We start from the raw sequence: 18,637 nt of genomic DNA on the forward strand, positions 1-18,637 counted from the left end.
ACAGATATTAATGCTAACATAATTTTAGTTTTTAACTATTGATGTCTAAACATGTGCACACAACTTGTAATTCCCTCAACGAACTTTCTTGAATTCCTGTCGTTATTGTTGTAGCTAATAGATATGTGGAATCCATAGATTAGTGTGATTCTTGTTTGGAAAAATGAATCCTGGTTCCTACTAATGATGAAACACTTTGTTTATGCGTCAGATTCAGTTAAACTTTCTAAAATGAGAAGAGGGTAAATATGCAGGATACCATGGATTTCTGCAAGAAAGGGAATTTGGTGCATAATTGTAGATTTTCCTGTAAATGATTTTAGAATTTCCATGCAGCCTAACAAGTCCCACTCACGGAGATAATTATATCCCTCTCTGGGATTATCATAATCTAATTCACAGGACCGTCACAAATTTGCAGGATGCAATTTGACAATGAGATGTTTGGTCTGCATGGATGTAACAATGTGAGACAGTTACTTGTTATCATGTAATTGTCAGGGGTTTTGAAGCATCATAGTTACTTCAACTTGAGGCTAAGCCTGTTAGATTTTTTTTTCGGTTGCTAATCCCTTATACTTCAGCTAGGAGTAGGCTTTAGCTAACACTGTTTTTAAGGATTTCCAGCTGTTTCAGATCAACAAGCCGTGTGACCCGAGAATTCAAAATGGCTCTTACAATCCAACACCAGCCAATGACTCAACCACCAATCAATCCAAGTCCTAGGAACACAACTAGCACAATTACAGATGACTCAGATTCTAAAACTGGAACGGAATTTGGAGCAAGGATCATGATGAGACAATTACTTGTAATCATGTAATTGTCAGGGGTTTTGAAACATCACAGTTGGTTCAACTCGAGGCTAAGCCTGTTAGATTTTTTTATCGGTTGTTAATCCCTTATACTTCAGCTAGGAGTAGGCTTTAGCTAACACTGTTTTTAAGGATTTCCAGCTGTTTCAGATCAACAGGCCGTGTGACCCGAGAATTCAAAGTGGCTCATACAATCCAACACCAGCCAATGACTCAACCACCAACCAATTCAAGTCCTAGGAACACAATTAGCACAATTGCAGATGACTCAGATTCTAAAACTGGAACGGACTTTGGAGCAAGGATCATGATGAAGCTTGTCAGATAGCCATTACTTGCTCCAAGCATAAAGGTCAGTACCACCACTAGGACTTCAGTTCTCAGCCATTTGGGTCCATTCATTCATGCTGCAAAGAGTAGATAAAACAAAGCCAAAGAATGCAAGCCCGTGTTGCCTTCTTGATGCTCTTCGCAATATATATTGCAGTTAAAGATTTACCCATGAAATCTGAAACATTGTACACTGTTATCAGCAGAACTGGATACCTATCCTGTAGCAACTTGGATGCAAGACTTTCAGCTAAGAATCCAGGGAAAATTAGAAGAGTCACAACATAAATTATGAGAATCCTAAAAACTGGCCACTGGATTTTTCTTGCAACAGCTCAAAATGTTGGCCTTGAAGTCACTGAATTATCATTTGACAGAAGCTTGAAATACTGTTCCATAACTGGTAAATTGTACAAGAAGTTGCAACAGAGAGTGCAGCACATCAGAGTAATTACGGTAACTATAAAATAGAAGTGGGCACTTGTTCGGAGACCTTGGGGGTTTGTGGGAGTGGTGCCTTTGTGGTTATCCTCAAGATGGAGACAAGAACACCTGTGGAAAGACAACAGATTTAGCCAGGGGAACCAAGGATGAGAATTTGCATAATCAGAACTTAAACCCGTGTGACAAAAACTGCTTATAATGGCTTCAGTTCCAAAACTATTTCTTCCAAGAATCCCTTATAATGGCTGTTAGTTTCAGTTCTAATGGATTCATTAACAACTAGTCTTTCCTTGGAAAAGGGGGAAACATGTGGTGGGAACATATCTTGTGAAAATATGCAACTGCAGGAAATGAATGCCATATTCTGATCCATATGGAAAAACAGTGAAGGTTAGCAACTATAACTTATAGTAGTACATCTATAAACTCTGGCTCTAAAAGGCAAAAACAGTCCCTTCAAGATGCATTCTTCCTAAAATTCTTTCTAACAGTAGAAAATTTTTACAAAAACCAAAACTAAATCAATGGTACCTTCATTTGCATCTTCACTAAGATAAAAATAAAATAAAATAAAATAAATGTTCTATTTCTCTGTTAAGATATTCTTATGCTTCCTCATTTATCATTGGACATGAAAAGAAAAGTTGGAATTAAAGTATAGTGTTATATAGTACCTGAAGAGGCAGTTCCAGCGAACGCTACACAACTTGCATGTACTTTATGGGAAGCTTTCCTGCTGATCCTATCAGACTTCGTCCCGTCAAACCATCAGCTAGACCACAAACCACCACCGATGCAACTGTCAGACCGTAGGCTCCCTTTGGTCTTCCGACCCAATCTGAGGAGAGAACAAACATGGAAAATTTCATTCTCAACCTGCAGCAAGTGAGCTTGTTGCCCCAACCATCTAGACTAATGACGAAAATTAACAACAATTGAAGAACTCATGTAAGCTACGGAAAATACCTTCTCAACGTGCTTGGTTGGGTAGAGATTTCCTAAGTAATCAACGGCTGTGATAAAAGAATTCCAGGCAAGCAAAAATGGATTACATAAGCAATCTTGTAGGAGTCTCTTGGCTTAGGTTGATCTCCAAGTCCTTTCTCACCTTCCATTTTTTCCATTGTTGCAGGTGCAGGCGTCTAATTTTTCCAACAGTCAGGTTTGGAGTTTAAGCTCATTATAAGCTGCAATCAAACTTTATATATGATATGTTCTGTTGCTTAGAAAAGGCATAATAAAGAAGCTAAAGTGATAGAGCAAGCTCCTACTAGCAGATAAGTCGAATAATTTGAAATATATGCTAGTTACCAGCAAACTGGCTAATTAAATTGGGCTAGTAGGTCAGTTGACAGCACTACTTGGTGTTCTTGGATTTGATTGATGGGTTGGTTATGGAATCAATGGAGCTAATGCATGTAGAAACTTTGTTCAGTGTGGGGACAACAATAGATGGGCTGTGTTAGAAGTACCTATTAGTATGCTCGAATGCAGCTTGCCTGGCACTGTCAAGTTTTAGCCCAGAATCTTATTTAGAACTATTACTAGCCAATAGCAAATTATAAGCGTGAGTATTAACAATAAGTCAGGTAACAGTTATTTTCCTGAGCTTCAAGATCCATTTCACAAGTTGCAAAAAATATGCATATCTGTAAGTCATGGAAGGAGGGAAAGAATCCAATAAGAAACTCAGCAATATTACTGACCACGACTTCAGTATTAAGACACGCAACCTGATGCCTCTTAATGTGAAAGTTAAAAAAGGAGAAGTAGAAAGAAAGAAAAAGATCCAAACACTCACAGCTGAGTCTTGATAATGCAAGATTTGATAGTTCTCAGAGAAGTATCTCTTAAGGGCCCCGGGCTTCACTGGAGCCAAACTGGTCCTGGGAATGGTGCTGCAGCCAAACTGATAGAAGTGAAGTCCTTTCAGTGCGACTAGAAAGTTCTTCTCTCTGTAGATTAGCATGTGGAATATGATTCCATTTTCTCTACTAACACCAAGTAATTAAACACTATAGAGAGGAGAGAGCATAATATCAAATATTAATCCACCCCTTTGAGACACGTGTCCTTTCTGCTGCTATTTGTCAGTTGCCATTATTATTCCTTTGCTTATCTTTTACATTCTTTCATTTTCCAACTTTTGCTGCTTTATATCAAGTTTACAGTTGAAGTATCATATCCACCCCTCAACGTGCCCAGCGGTAAAATAAAAAAAATTGCAAAAGGCTTTTTCTTTTTACAGAAGAAAACAAAAAAGAAGCTGGAGGACACAAAATTTGAAGTTACAGTGGCATTGGCGAACACAACTGAAGAGGATGAAATATGATAATATGTAGGAAAAAGCTCGAGGATAAAGTAAATTCTTATTTAACGTGGATAGAGTAATATTATTTATTAAAATTTTATACTTTTACACTAATTCATTTATAGAGATTTTTCTAAAATAATATGTAAAATTTAAATTCAAATTCTAAATTTTCTCTCATCCATTAAGCATTATAAGTTTTGAGTTCAAGTTCTTTTATTTTTCTCTATTTTTTATTTAAGAATATATTCATCTTCATTTCTTCTATATACGGCTCCTTGTGTAAGACGTCTCTATCTCTAATAAAAAAATCTTCATCTTCTTCTTGCCTAACATTTACATTATATACGTCTCCTTTATCTTCGTCTTCATTTTTTCTTTCACTTTTTCCATTTTTCATTAGAGTTATCTTTGTAGTTGGTTTCTTCTTCAAACCAGATAATATCATTTCTTTAAATCCACTTTTTTTCTATTATTATTCATTGTTCAACTTATCATGGGTAAAAGAAGGAGAATATAAAATATTATATTATTTTTGAAGGAGTTAATCTTAGAATATTGTCACGAACCAACCTATGGGCCGGACCGGCACTAGGACCTGGGCCAGTCTAAAGCCCCCGAGGCCCGTAGTAAGTCTAACTATTCATTTATTTAACTCTAAGGCCCATTTGGGCCCAATTTCAAGAAATTAACCGGACAGAGTCCGGCCATAAAGTGGACCTTTCAACGGGGAGTTTTTGACTCACCCGACCTGTAAACAAAATATATCATCAATTGGGGAGCTCAGCTCACCCTCCACATACTCAAATTAACATAAAGATAAATGGGAGCTCAGCTCTTTCATCCAGTCCATCAAACATGCATATAATAATTTTACAGGTCCACATAACAATTTATATTACAGACCCGAATCATTTAAATATTTCTAACACATGCAGAAATTCTAGGAGTAAATAAAATTACACAAATATTGATAAACAACCTATGAAGGAGAAAAGCAGGTTAACTACAATAAATTCTCCTGTAGCCTGAAAAAATATTGAACAGGAGTGAGCGTTCGACTCAGAGAATAAAATATCAATTTTAACCATAATCTCTATAACTATCTAAAACTAATGCTCCCTGTAGAGTGAAATGCAACACCAGCAATAATTTCACATCATAACATCAAAAGGTAATTTGGAGCACTCACACATCCAATAATATCAATCATAATATATGGGAGCTGATCCCCTATACAGCTCTCTTAATTCCAACTGTGCCAGCGAAGAACTCAGCTCGGACTTCCACTTAATAACCAAATCGGGGTCCCAGCGAAGAACTCAAGCCGTGTCTACCACGAAGGACCGGGTCCCAGTGAAGATCTCAAGCCGTGTCTACCCGTCCTATCCATAGTCTACACCACATCACATGCACGCCAACGCACGCACACTGCTCCAAATTACCACAACAACATACATGGCACTTTCACAATTATGAATGCAACATAAATCGTGCCTAAAGTTTAGCTACATAGATATATGCATATAAGTGATGCATGGGCATGCTTGAACATATAATAATAGTGAAAATTACAATTAAAATTAATATTTTACTCACAGACTTGATAACGGTCACTGTGGCAGCTGGGCGGAGGAAGAAGGCTGTCCCGGCTCACCTGACAATTATATTACAATTATTTAATACAAATGACTCAATACAAATCAAGAAAAGACCAAATACGTCATAAGTCGTGCCGAAAATCCGGCAAAGTCTCCCCTATACCTAGGACCTACCCAACCTGCAAAAGGGCTCAAAACACACTTCTATATTCGCAACTCATATAGCCACAATTCAATCACATCACACAGCCCCTCCTAGGCCCATCAAATCAGTCATCCATCATAATATGTAAAATTTCAATTTAGTCCTTATAATTGATCATTTTTGCAAAAACTACCCAAACAAGCTCTAAAAATTCTAAAACTTTGCCTCGCAGTCCTTAGCAATATTACTAGGCTATTGCAAAAAGAATCATAATTTTCTGAGCTACCACGAATATTTTATGAATTTTTAATCCTATTTAAGCACTAGAAAATTACGAAAAAGCAAGGTTCGGGTTTACCTTTGCCGATTCCGACTTCCGGAACGCGCTCGGGATGTCTGACAATGGTGGGGTGGCCAAAACCTCGATCCAATTCGGAGACTTTTCCTAGTGGCGGTGCACCGCCGGAAATTCACGGACCAACAATCATCGAATTTCAATAATTGAGGATACCTACACGAAGCCCACAACACGGGGGTTAGTACATAAATTTTACAAAATTTTCTAAGCTCATTTAATGCTCGGAAAACAAGGCGAAATTCCGTGGGACCCACCGAAAAACGATGTCGGAAAAATTTAAAATTTATGTCTCCGCGAAGCTCTCGACGAGTGGAGCGCTCTGGTACTCTCGATTTTCTCATGGGGTTCACGGTTTGTGAGAAATCTAGCCCAAAAGTCAAAATGGGCTAAAACTTCCAGGGCAAAAATTGGACAAACCGCTCAATGGATTTCGGTGTTCTTGGTGTCTATGGAAAGCTCTCGACGAGTAGATGAGTTTAGATACAAGACCCGGTCCGATTGGTGGCCGGATCTACCCGATTTTGGCCGGGAAGACGAACAGTCGCCCAGCGCGTCGAAGTCGCCGAGAGCCGTTTTCGGCGTTCAGTGTGGCCGGCCGTGGGGAGGAGGTGAGACGGCCACGGCCTAGCTGGGTGGCGGGGAGGTGGCGGCGCGGCATGGGGAGGAGGGAGGAGAGAGAAAAAGAGAGAGAAAGGGAGAGGGGTCGGGACGCGCGGGGAGGAAGAAGGAAGAAAAAGAAAAGGCCGGTCCGATTCGATCGATCTGATCCGGTCTGGTTCGATTCGGCCGGTTCGATTCAGGATACAAAATTTTAAATTTTTACTCTGCCTTGGGATCGAAAACGAGGTCCAAAAATTTCGAAAAAATTTCAGAAAACTCAGAAAAATTCGTAGACTCCAAATATATTTTTAGTTTTGCCACGTGGTCTTTAAATAAATTTTTAAAAATCATCAAAGTTTATATTTTCGGAAAATTGAACCCAATTTTTAAAATCCGAAAAATCTCAAATAATTTCTTAAAATTTAAATAAAATTAAAATATCAATAATACTCATAAAATTATAAAATTTAAAATTTTGGGGTGTTACATTCTTCCCCCCTTACAGAAAATTCGTCCTCGAATTTTATACAAGCAGAATAAAGTACAAGATTACACATTGAACAGATAAGGGTACTTGCTACGTATGTCCCGTTCTGACTCCCAGGTACACTCTTCCACCGACTGGCTCCTCCACAAAACCTTAACCATAGGGATCTGTTTTGATCTTAGCTGTCTCACTTGGTAGTCCACTATGGCTACAGGTTGCTCCTCAAATGTCAAATTTTCTTTTAGCTCTATCACATCCGGCCGTAGTACATGGGAAGGATCTGGAATGTATTTCCTGAGCATGGAGATGTGAAACACAGGATGAACATGAGATAGGTTGGGCGGTAGCTCCAACCGGTAGGCAACTGCTCCAACTCTATCAGTAACCTCAAAAGGTCCGATATACCGAGGTGCCAACTTGCCCTTCTTTCTAAATCTCATGACTCCCTTCATTGGAGAAACCTTCAGGAATACATAGTCGCCTACTGCAAATTCCACATCCCTCCGTCTGGGGTCTGCATAACTCTTCTGCCTACTAAAAGCTGTTTTCAATCGTTCCTTGATTAAAGTAACTATCTCTGAAGTGTATTGCACTAGGTCTACATCATGTACCTTAGCTTCTCCCATTTCCGTCCAACACAAAGGAGACCTACACTTTCTTTCATATAGTGCCTCATAGGGTGCTACTCCTATGCTGGAATGGTAACTGTTGTTGTAGGCAAACTCTACCAAAGCTAGCTGATCATCCCATTGACCTCCAAAATCCAAAACACTCATGCGAAGCATGTCTTCCAGTGTTTGGATTGTCCTTTCAGACTGTCCGTCTGTCTGAGGGTGGAAAGCAGTACTAAAGTTCAACTGTGTGCCAAGTGCCTCCTGCAGCTTTCTCCAAAACCGAGAAGTGAACTAGGGCCCTCTGTCAAATATTATGGAAGCCGAAACTCCATGCAATCTGACTATTTCTCGAATGTAGAGTCGGGCGTACTGTGCCACAGAATATGCAGTCTTCACAGGCAAGAAGTGAGCTGATTTGGTTAGACGATCTACAATTACCCATATCGAATCATATCCTCGCGTGGTACGAGGCAACCCAGTCACAAAATCCATAGTGATCATTTCCCACTTCCATTATGGGATAGGGAGCTCTTGCAGCTTCCCTGACGGTCTCTGGTGTTCAAACTTCACCTTCTGACAAGTCAAGCACTTGGACACGAAGTCTGCTATTTCTCTCTTCATGCTATTCCACCAATAGCTATCCTTCACATCATGGTACATCTTGGTGGAGCCTGGGTGGACATTGTACAGTGTATAGTGTGCCTCTTGCACGATTTCATTTCTAAGATTATCCACATCGGGCACACATATCCTAGAACCTTGCACAAGGGCGCCATCATTGGCAAACCCGAACTCACCACCTTCACCTTGCTATACTCTTTCTATGATCTTCATCAATTGTTGGTCTCTGTGCTAGAAAATTCTAACTCTATCTCGCAAGTCTGGCCTCACTGAAAAATGAGCCAACAATACCCCCTCATCTGAAAGATCTAGGATTAAACCTTGATCCATTAACTCATGTACTTCCCGAATCAACGGTCTTTTCTCTGCTGAAATGTGCGCCAAACTGCCAGAAGATTTTCTGCTCAAAGCATCTGCTACTACATTGGCCTTCCCAGGGTGGTACTGGATAGTGCAATCATAATCTTTCAGAAGCTCCATCCATCTCCTCTGTCTCAAGTTTAAATCCCTCTGTTGGAAGATGTACTTCAAACTCTTGTGGTCGGTGTATATCTCGCACATTTCACCATACAGGTAGTGTCTCCAGATTTTTAGTGCAAAGACTACAGCCACCATTTCTAAATCATGGGTGGGGTAGTTCTGCTCATGCCTCTTCAGCTGTCTTGAAGCATAAGCCACTACTTTTCCATTCTGCATCAAAACACACCCTAGGCCAACTCTGGAGGCGTCACAGTACACGGTGTATCCTTCACCACTCATAGGTAGTGACAACACAGGGGCGTGGTTAGACACTCCTTAAGCTTCTGGAAGCTCTTCTCACAGTCATCTGTCCAAATGAATAGAACATTCTTCCGAGTTAACTTAGTTAGGGGAGCCGCTATCCTGGAAAAATCTTGGACAAAACGCCTATAATAGCCAGCTAGACCCAGAAAACTTCGCACCTCAGTGACTGTTGTAGGCTTAAGCCAATCAGTTACTGCTTCAATTTTCTTGGGATCCACTTGAATACCTTCACTAGAAACCACATGTCCCAAGAATGAGATGCTTTCTAGCCAAAATTCACATTTTGAAAATTTGGCATACAGCTGGTGCTCCCTCAAAGTCTGCAACACTATCCTCAAGTGCCACACGTGTTCCTCCTCGGTCCGAGAGTATACCAAAATGTCATCTATGAATACGATGACAAAACGGTCAAAAAACGGCTTGAACACCCTATTCATCAAGTCCATGAAGGCTGCTGGTGCATTAGTGAGTCCAAAAGACATCACCAAGAACTCATAATGACCATATCTTGTCCTGAATGCCGTTTTGGACACGTCCTCATTCCTGATTCTCAACTGATGGTAGCCTGATCACAGGTATATCTTGGAAAAGAATCTTGCCCCTTGGAGCTGATCAAACAGATCGTCGATCCGAGGACGTGGATACTTGTTCTTCACAGTCACCTTGTTCAGCTGTCTATAGTCAATACACAATCTCAATGACCCATCCTTCTTTCTTACAAATAGAACAGGAGCACCCCAGGGTGAAGTGCTCGGACGTATGAAACCTTTGTTCAACAGCTCCTGTAGTTGCTCCTTTAACTCTTTCAATTCTGCTGGGGCCATCCTGTAAGGTGGCATTGATATGGGGTTTGTACCCAGAATAACATCAATGCAGAACTCTATTCCCCTTTCTGGTGGCAACCCTGGAAGCTCTTCAGGGAAGACATCCATGAATTCTTTGGCAACAGGAACATTTTCCATGTTGACACCTTCTACAAATGTATCTCTCACCAATGCCAAATACCCTTGGCATCCACGCCTCAACATTTTTCTAGCACTAATTGCTGACACCAAGTTATATGGAGCCACGCTCCTGTCACCATCAAAGCTAAACTCTTCCACACCAGGTATGTGGAAATACACCTTTTTGTTCCTGCAGTCTAAAGTGGCATAATGAGTTACCAACCAATCCATCCCCAAGATTACATCGAAATCCATTACTGGTAGAGGAACTAAGTCTGCTGGGAGAATCTTTCCACCCATTACTACTGGGCTACCCGAAAAAACCATATCTACATCTATGTTGTCACTAAGTGGGGTAGCTACCGACAAAGGGCATTCTAAAGTTGTAGGGTTTCTACCCAATCTCATGGCAAACACAGGGGAGACAAATGAGTGCGTAGCACCCGGATCTATTAAAACACGAGCCTCATAGGAACAGACCAGAAGAATACCTGCCACAACTGCATTTGAAGCTTGAGCATCCTGATGGGTCAGGGTGAAAACCCGAGCTTGACCCCTACCCTGAGTGGCAAAACCCTGATACTGACTTCTACCTCCTGATCTGCCTCTAAATCCACGTCCTCCTTGTCCTCGACCACATCGAATCGATCACTGCCATGCTTTGGAAGCACCGGATCTGGTGATGAGGAACATTTGCAACAGAACCCTATGACCCCATTTGTGACTCACTGAACACGGGGCATTCCCTAGCAAATTGACCTGGTTGGCCACACCTGAAGCATACTCCTGAACCCATCATACAAGGTCCTGAATGTCCTCTTTCACACTATGCACAAGGTGCCAAGGAGGATCCTGAACCAGACCTAGAACTGTTGTACCCCGAACTGTGACCACTGCTAGATCCGTACCCTGGTTTGAACCCTCGGGATTTGTGTCTAAAACCACTCCTCTTGTTTCTGCTTCTTCCTCTGTAATTAGTTTGGCCACCACTATCTGTAGTAGCCATGTGGGGAACACCTGAAGAACCCTCTGCTCTATTTTTCTTTGCCCTTTCGCTGTCATCCACAGCATAGCTAATTTCAATCTGTCTGGCTCGGTCAACCACCACATCAAAAGACTGATCCGACATCATGGCCAGGTTTGCATACCTCCTGTCAAACCCCTTTAGGAATCTCTTCACCTTCATAGTTTCTGTAGCTACTGCTGTGGGGGCATACCTGCTCAGTTCCAGAAATTCTATAGCATATTCATCTACAGACCTGCCATTCTGTCTTAAGGCCTCAAAGGCCTACTGCTTTTGATCTCTGAAGCTTTCTGGTACAAACCGGTTGATGAACAATTCCACAAACTGAGTCCACGACAAACCCTCCATCTGAGGTAATATGTAGTCATTCATCCATTGTCTAGGCATAGGCCCCATGACATGCTGCATACACTCTATTAGTCTTCTATCAGTCAACTGCAATTCTATTCCTGCCTGTCTGTAGGAATCCAAAAACCGATATGCATCATCTGACACATCATAAGTACCAGGCACCAACTTTTTGAAATTTATGATCTGTTTGTAAGGTTCTCCTCTTGGTGCGGTGGACTGAAGCTGCTGTGGAGGGTGGACCATATATTGTGCCATCATATCGATGGTTCTCTGCAACCCAGCTAGAGTAGCTGCCATGGGGTCCATGGGACCCTGTGCCATAAAAGATTGATCCTGAACTGTTGGCAGTTGCTCTTCTACTTTAGAAGCTCTAAGCCTCCTACCCCGCCTCCTCGGGGCAGGCGCCTCATCCTGTGCTGACACCTCGTCAGGCACATCTGGTTTTGGTGCAGTGGCAGCTCTCCTGCTTCTACGCATTTTTCCTGAAATTCAGCAGCATTAGCCCACAAAATTCAAAACAACATATTACACAGCTCTATAGACTCATATTTATACATAGTTATGTAAAGCAGAAACTAGAAGCAAAGATGACAATGCAAGACGAATATGGACCCTATTTTCCGCATGTGACTCCTAGTAGACTCTTCCCAACACTTTAGACAAACAATCCCTAAGAATTTGGAGCCTAAGCTCTGATACCACATTTGTTACGACCCAACCTATGGGCCGGACCGGCACTAGGACCTAGGCCAGCCTAAAGCCCCCGAGGCCCGTAGTAAGCCTAACTATTCATTTATTTAACTCTAAGGCCCATTTGGGCCCAATTTCAAAAAATCAACCGGACAGAGTCCGGCCATAAAATGGACCTTTCAACGGGGAGTTTTTGACTCACTCGACCTGTAAACAAAATATATCATCAATTGGGGAGCTCAGCTCACCCTCCATGTACTCAAATCAACATAAAGATAAATGGGAGCTCAGCTCCCTCATCCAGTTCTTCAAACATGCATATAATAATTTTACAGGTCCACATAACAATTTATATTATAGACTCGAAATTCTAGGAGTAAATAAAATTACACAAATATTGATAAACAACCTGCGAAGGAGAAAAGCAGGTTAACCACAATAAAATCCTCCTATAGCCTGAAAAAATATTGAACAGGAGTGAGCGTTTGACTCAGAGAGTAAAATATCAATTTTAACCATAATCTCTATAACTATCTAAAATTAATGCACCCTGTAGAGTGAAATGCAACACCAGTAATAATTTCACATCATAACATCAAAAAGGTAATTTGGAGCACTCACACACCCAATAATATCAATTATAATATATGGGAGCTGATCCCCTATACAGCTCTCTTAATTCCAACTGTGCCAGCGAAGAACTCAGCTCGGACTTCCACTTAATAACCAAATCGGGGTCCCAGCGAAGAACTCAAGCCGTGTCTACCCCGAAGGACCGGGTCCCAGTGAAGATCTCAAGCCGTGTCTACCCGTCCTATCCATAGTCTACACCACATCACACGCACGCCAACGCACGCACACTGCTCTAAATTACCATAATAACATACATGGCACTTTCACAGTTATGAATGCAACATAAATCGTGCCTAAATTTTATCTACATAGATATATGCATATAAGTGATGCATGGGCATGTATGAACATATAATAATAGTGAAATTACAATTAAAATTAATATTTTACTCACAGACTTGATAACGGTCACTGTGGCGGTTGGGCGGAGGAAGAAGGCTGTCCCGGCTCACTTGACAATTACATTACAATTATTTAATACAAATGACTCAATACAAATCAAGAAAAGACCAAATACGTCATAAGTCGTGCCGAAAATCCGGCAGAGTCTCCCCTATACCTAGGACCTACCCAACCTGCAAAAGGGCTCAAAACACACTTCTATATTTGCAACTCATATAGCCACAATTCAATCACATCACGCAGTCCCTCCTGGGCCCATCAAATCAGTCATCCATCACAATATGTAAAATTTCAATTTAGTCCTTATAATTGATCATTTTTGCAAAAACTACCCAAACAAGCTCTAAAAATTCTAAAACTTTGCCCCGCGGTCCTTAGCAATATTATTAGGCTATTGCAAAAAGAATCATAATTTTTTGAGCTACCACGAATATTTTATGAATTTTTAATCCTATTTAAGTACTAGAAAATTATGAAAAAGCAAGGTCCGGGTTTACCTTTGCCGATTCCGACTTCTGGAACGCGCTCGGGATGTCTGACAATGGTGGGGTGGCCCAAACCTTGATCCAATTCGGAGACTTTTCCGGTAGCGGGTCTGTCTGGCCGGAAATTCATAGACCTGGACAACTGTCGAATTTCCGCGAATTGAGGATACCTACACGAAGCCCACAACATGGGGGTTAGTACATAAATTTTACAAAATTTTCTAAGCTCATTTAATGCTCGGAAAAACACTGCGAAGTTCCGTGGGACCCACCGAAAAACGGTGTCAAAAAAATTTGAAATTTATGTCGCCGCGAAGCTCTCGACGAGTGGAGCACTTTGGTACTCTCGGTTTTTTCGTGGGGTTCACGGTTTATGAGAAATCTAGCCCAAAAATCAAAATGGGCTAAAACTTCCTGGGCAAAAATTGGACAAACCGCTTGATGGATTTTGGTGTTCTTGGTGTCTATGGAAAGCTCTCAATGAGTAGATGAGTTTAGACACAAGACCCGGTCCGATTGGTGGCCGGATCGGCCGAATTTTTGCTGGGAAGACGAACGGTCGCGCACGCGTGCGCGTCTCTTCAGGAGCCGTTTTTCGGCGTTCCAGGTGGCGGCCGACCGTGGGAGAGGGGTGAGGTGGCGCGCCGGCGAGCCGGCGAGCTGGGGTGGCAGGGGAGGTGGCGGCGCCGCAAGGGGAGGAGGGAGGAGAGAGAAAAAGAGAGAGAAAGGGAGAGGGGTCGGGACGCCCGGGGAGGAAGAAGGAAGAAAAAGAAAAGGCAGATCCGATTCGATCAGTCCGATCCGGTCCGGTTCGATTCGGTCGGTTCGATTCAGGATACAAAATTTTGAATTTTTACTCTGCCTCGGGACCGAAAACGAGGTCCAAAAATTTCGAAAAAATTTCAGAAAACTCAGAAAAATTCGTAGACTCCAAATATATTTTTAGTTTTACCACGTGGTCTTTAAATAAATTTTTAAAAATCATCAAAGCTTATATTTTCAGAAAATCGAATCCGATTTTTAAAATCCGAAAAATCTCAAATAATTTCTTAAAATTTAAATAAAATTAAAATATCAATAATACTCATAAAATAATAAAATTTAAAATTTTGGGGTGTTACAAATATACACTTCATGGCATATATATATATGAGTCTAACACGTGTCATTTTTTTTATAGTATTATAATGTTGCATTTTCTATTATACTGCCACCTGACTTTTGCTATTAAATTTTCTCTATTTTTATTAATTAAATTATAATTAAGTTATTAATTCTCCAATTATGCATAGCAAGTTAAAAATTATTTAATAATTACTCTCTTAATACTATAATAAGTAATTATTATTAAAATATATTAATTAGATGTATTTATTGTAACATCCCTATATTCGGTAATGCGCTCTACTATTCCGGTGGCCAGTGTCTGTTCGGACAGCTAGAGTGCCTAGAACTATACTTAAATGTTAGTGAGAGAAATGAAATAATGAAATACAATAGAGGAAAATACAAGAAAAATAAAGCAAAAATAAGAGCAATGAAATGTGATTAAGTTAAACAAGCCAAAAACCGTAGCGATGGGTGGCCACACCGGGAAGTTGCAGCGAGGACCGTTGACTAATCCTGGACCGCAGGGAACCCTGGGAAATATTTTTGAGACTTAAACAAACATCTATTGTGGTATAATTGAATTAGAAAATGTCAAAGAAAATTTAATTAATTAGTATAAAGAAAAATGAAAAATTGAGAAACCCATAAAAATCGGTGTTACCGAAAAACTAGAAGTACAACCTGAGGAGGGGCATTTTGGTCAATTGACACTTAGAGTTGACTTTTGACCTAAATGTCCATGAAAAATTAGTAGTGTTAAATTTTGAAAATGCCAAAAAAAAAAATTGAAATTTATGTATAAAATGTCATTAGGAGAAATCAAGGGGGGTAAAATTTGGATAATTGAAAGTTTAATTATATTAACATATATTATAAGTTAGTGGAGCACTATGAGATTATATAAATAACCAAATGGACATGTGTATTCCCATTATCTCTTCTTCTTCCTCTTTCTTCACTTTGGCCGAATCCAATTGTTCCCAATAACCTCCATTTTCGTCCCAAGCAAAAGCTTCCATTCACCTATGATCAAGCCATGGAATCATCAAGTCTTCTTCATTAAAGTTGGAGTACACATATTGGGCAGCATTTTGGGAGCAAAAAGGAAGAGATTTGAAGAAGTTTGACAAGTTCAATTTGAGGTACATGTCCTATTTTCTTCCTTTCTTTGTTAAAGTTTGTGTTAGTGTTGAGAGAAGTTGATTTATGGAAGAAATTGGAAGAATTGATGAGTTAGGGAGGTGTTCCATTTTCGGCAACCATGGAAGTTCAAATGTTTAGCTTGCTTTTACGTGTAATTGATGGGAAATCATATTGATTAAGGTCATAAGATGTTTTAGCCAATGTATTTTATGTTTATGTGTGAATTGAGCAATTGAAATTAAGGGTTTGAAAGGGAAATTCAATACCTTAGTAGACTACCATTTTTGGGTAGCCTTTAAACTCATGAATTTATGTATGATATCATGAAACTTATTGATGAATTCTGGTAGTGATGATTTAGGGGCAGTATGTATAATTGATGATGGAAGTTATAGGTAATAATTGGGAGTGTTATGTGTATACATTGTTATAATTGAATGAGCAGAAGCATGAAAAATACAAGTTTAGATCATTGAATTCAAAAATTTTTCATCTAAGGTCACATGCATTATGCAAAATTCATTTTTATCTATTTGATTTTAATGATAAACAGCATATTAAAACTCTTTTAATATATTTTTGGATTTACATTTGCCATTTAAGATTTTAGAATTAACAGATTAATTTATTAGAACCCTAGATTAGATCAAGAACAAGTGCACTAACCTTTTGATATACTGTAGTATGTTTGGCACCTTTGGGATGCGCCTTGGGACATCAGGTGTTGTCCCTCTAGCTTGTCCACACCAAGATTACCAATGGCAGCCCTTTGAACAGCTTCTAAAGCTTTTTCAATCAATTAGAAAATCAAGTTTTTCCTTTTGAGAGATTACAGATGTAAATAGGACACTAGAAACGATTTCTAGTATTTTTAATTCAAGAGATTGTTTGCTAATCTCTTTGAATTGATGAGAGATGAAGAAGAAGAGAAGGGAGAGGCAGCCAAGTGTGGCGGCACCAAAGAGAATGAGCAGCTTGTTATTTTTTCTTTTCATAACAACACATTATATAGCTAGGTCACCACTTAAAACCCTTGCCACATGTCACGTTTTGATTAGCTCTAAGTTTAATTGACCCAATCACATTGTGCCAAGTGTCAAACCTATATTTAATCTTGACTTTGATCATCTTACATGATTAAAAGACATATGACAAGCTTATGTGTAGTGCCATGTGTCACCATCTCATGGTGTCATATGTCACCCTGTGAAATGACCAAAATACCCCTGTGTCTTAATTTTGAGTTCTTAATCCAAAATAATTATTTATCTTCTTCTAATCAATTTATATCAAATGTAAATTAATTAATTAATCTTTATTAATTAATTTCTCATTAATTAAATTCATATTTAAATACTTTAAATATAAATTTAACTTATACTATACATCTAATAATCTATATTTGGTTTCAAGCCATGCTAGAGACTTTGCAATCTAATTACAAACCAAACCTATTTAATTAATCAATTAAACTCTTTAATTAATTAATTAAATCATATTTAATTTGGTGATTACTTGTGTATGTATGTAACTTACTAGGCTCATCACTAATTGGCAATGAGACATGATATCAACTCTTAATATCATCAGAACTCTTTCTTACCATAAATGATTTCTCTAAATCATTTTATGCACCTCATAGACCATGGTTAACACCTAGCATAACATGCCATGGCCACCCAATTAGTAATAAGGTTTACCTTAAATGAACCTATAATCATTTGTTACCATGCACTAGAATCTCTCTGTTACAAAATCCCAATTCGAGCTGGAGTCATGGTTTATGTTAAACCCCATTTGCTATGAATATTATGTTCTCTTTTAATTCCAGTTCTTGATTAAAAAGATTTTTCTTATTAGAAACTCTTTTCTGATTAAATCTATCTGTCCTGGCCAGGAACTTGAAACATCAAGAACAATTAAATGAACATAGGATTTTATCCCTATTTACTTAGAGGAGCAGATTCCATCTTGATCAACACATACCTCCATATATAACTAGTAGGAGCCAACACATGCCCATATACCCATACACAGTACAAGTATGAAAGCAGTATCAAACTCAAACCACTTATATACAAAATAACTGTCCTATCTCAGGTCTAAAGATTATATGCACTAATATGATTTATAACAATACATTAACAAGAGTAAACTCTATATGCTTGTCATAAATGTCACTAGTTCGGCCTACTTATCATGTATAAGTGTCTATCATGTTTGTTATATGGAATGAGACTCGCCATTCCATCTTATTTACATCTCATATAAATAACTTGGGAACAAACATGATTACAATCTTTCTAGATAAGTCATGTCCTTATTGTGAAGTATCCTCGATTATGAACCAATTTATGAGACTTTGTACTAGAAATATTATCACTCATATTCTTAACAACTTAAGAATAGAATTTCTAATAAAATATCAATGGACCTTTTCTATTACACATAAATATATTATGTAAATGGAAAAGTGAAAATATCTTTTATTAATAAAATATGTACAAGATACATACTAAATGATATGCTCTAGGGCATACTACTAACAATCTCCCACTAGCACTAGAGCCATTCATTACAATATCTTAGACCTATCTTCTCAAGATGTCGGTCTAGCTGAGTTTGTGACATAGGCTTAGTGAATGGATCAGCTGGATTTTCAGCTGATGCTATTTTTTGCATGGCTACATCGCCTCACCCAACTATTTCTCTGATAATGTGGTAGCGCCTTTCTATGAGTTTGAAT

General features: G+C 39.2%; 1 pseudogene; it reads right to left on the bottom strand.

Annotated features, from left to right (window-relative positions):
- Window positions 1-630: 630 nt before the first annotated feature.
- LOC110642963 (equilibrative nucleotide transporter 8-like) lies at window positions 631-3,593 on the bottom strand (annotated as a pseudogene).
- Between the last annotated feature and the right edge of the window lie 15,044 nt (window positions 3,594-18,637).

This window comes from Hevea brasiliensis, chromosome 17, assembly GCF_030052815.1.
Source record: "Hevea brasiliensis isolate MT/VB/25A 57/8 chromosome 17, ASM3005281v1, whole genome shotgun sequence".
Taxonomy (NCBI): Eukaryota; Viridiplantae; Streptophyta; class Magnoliopsida; order Malpighiales; family Euphorbiaceae; genus Hevea; species Hevea brasiliensis.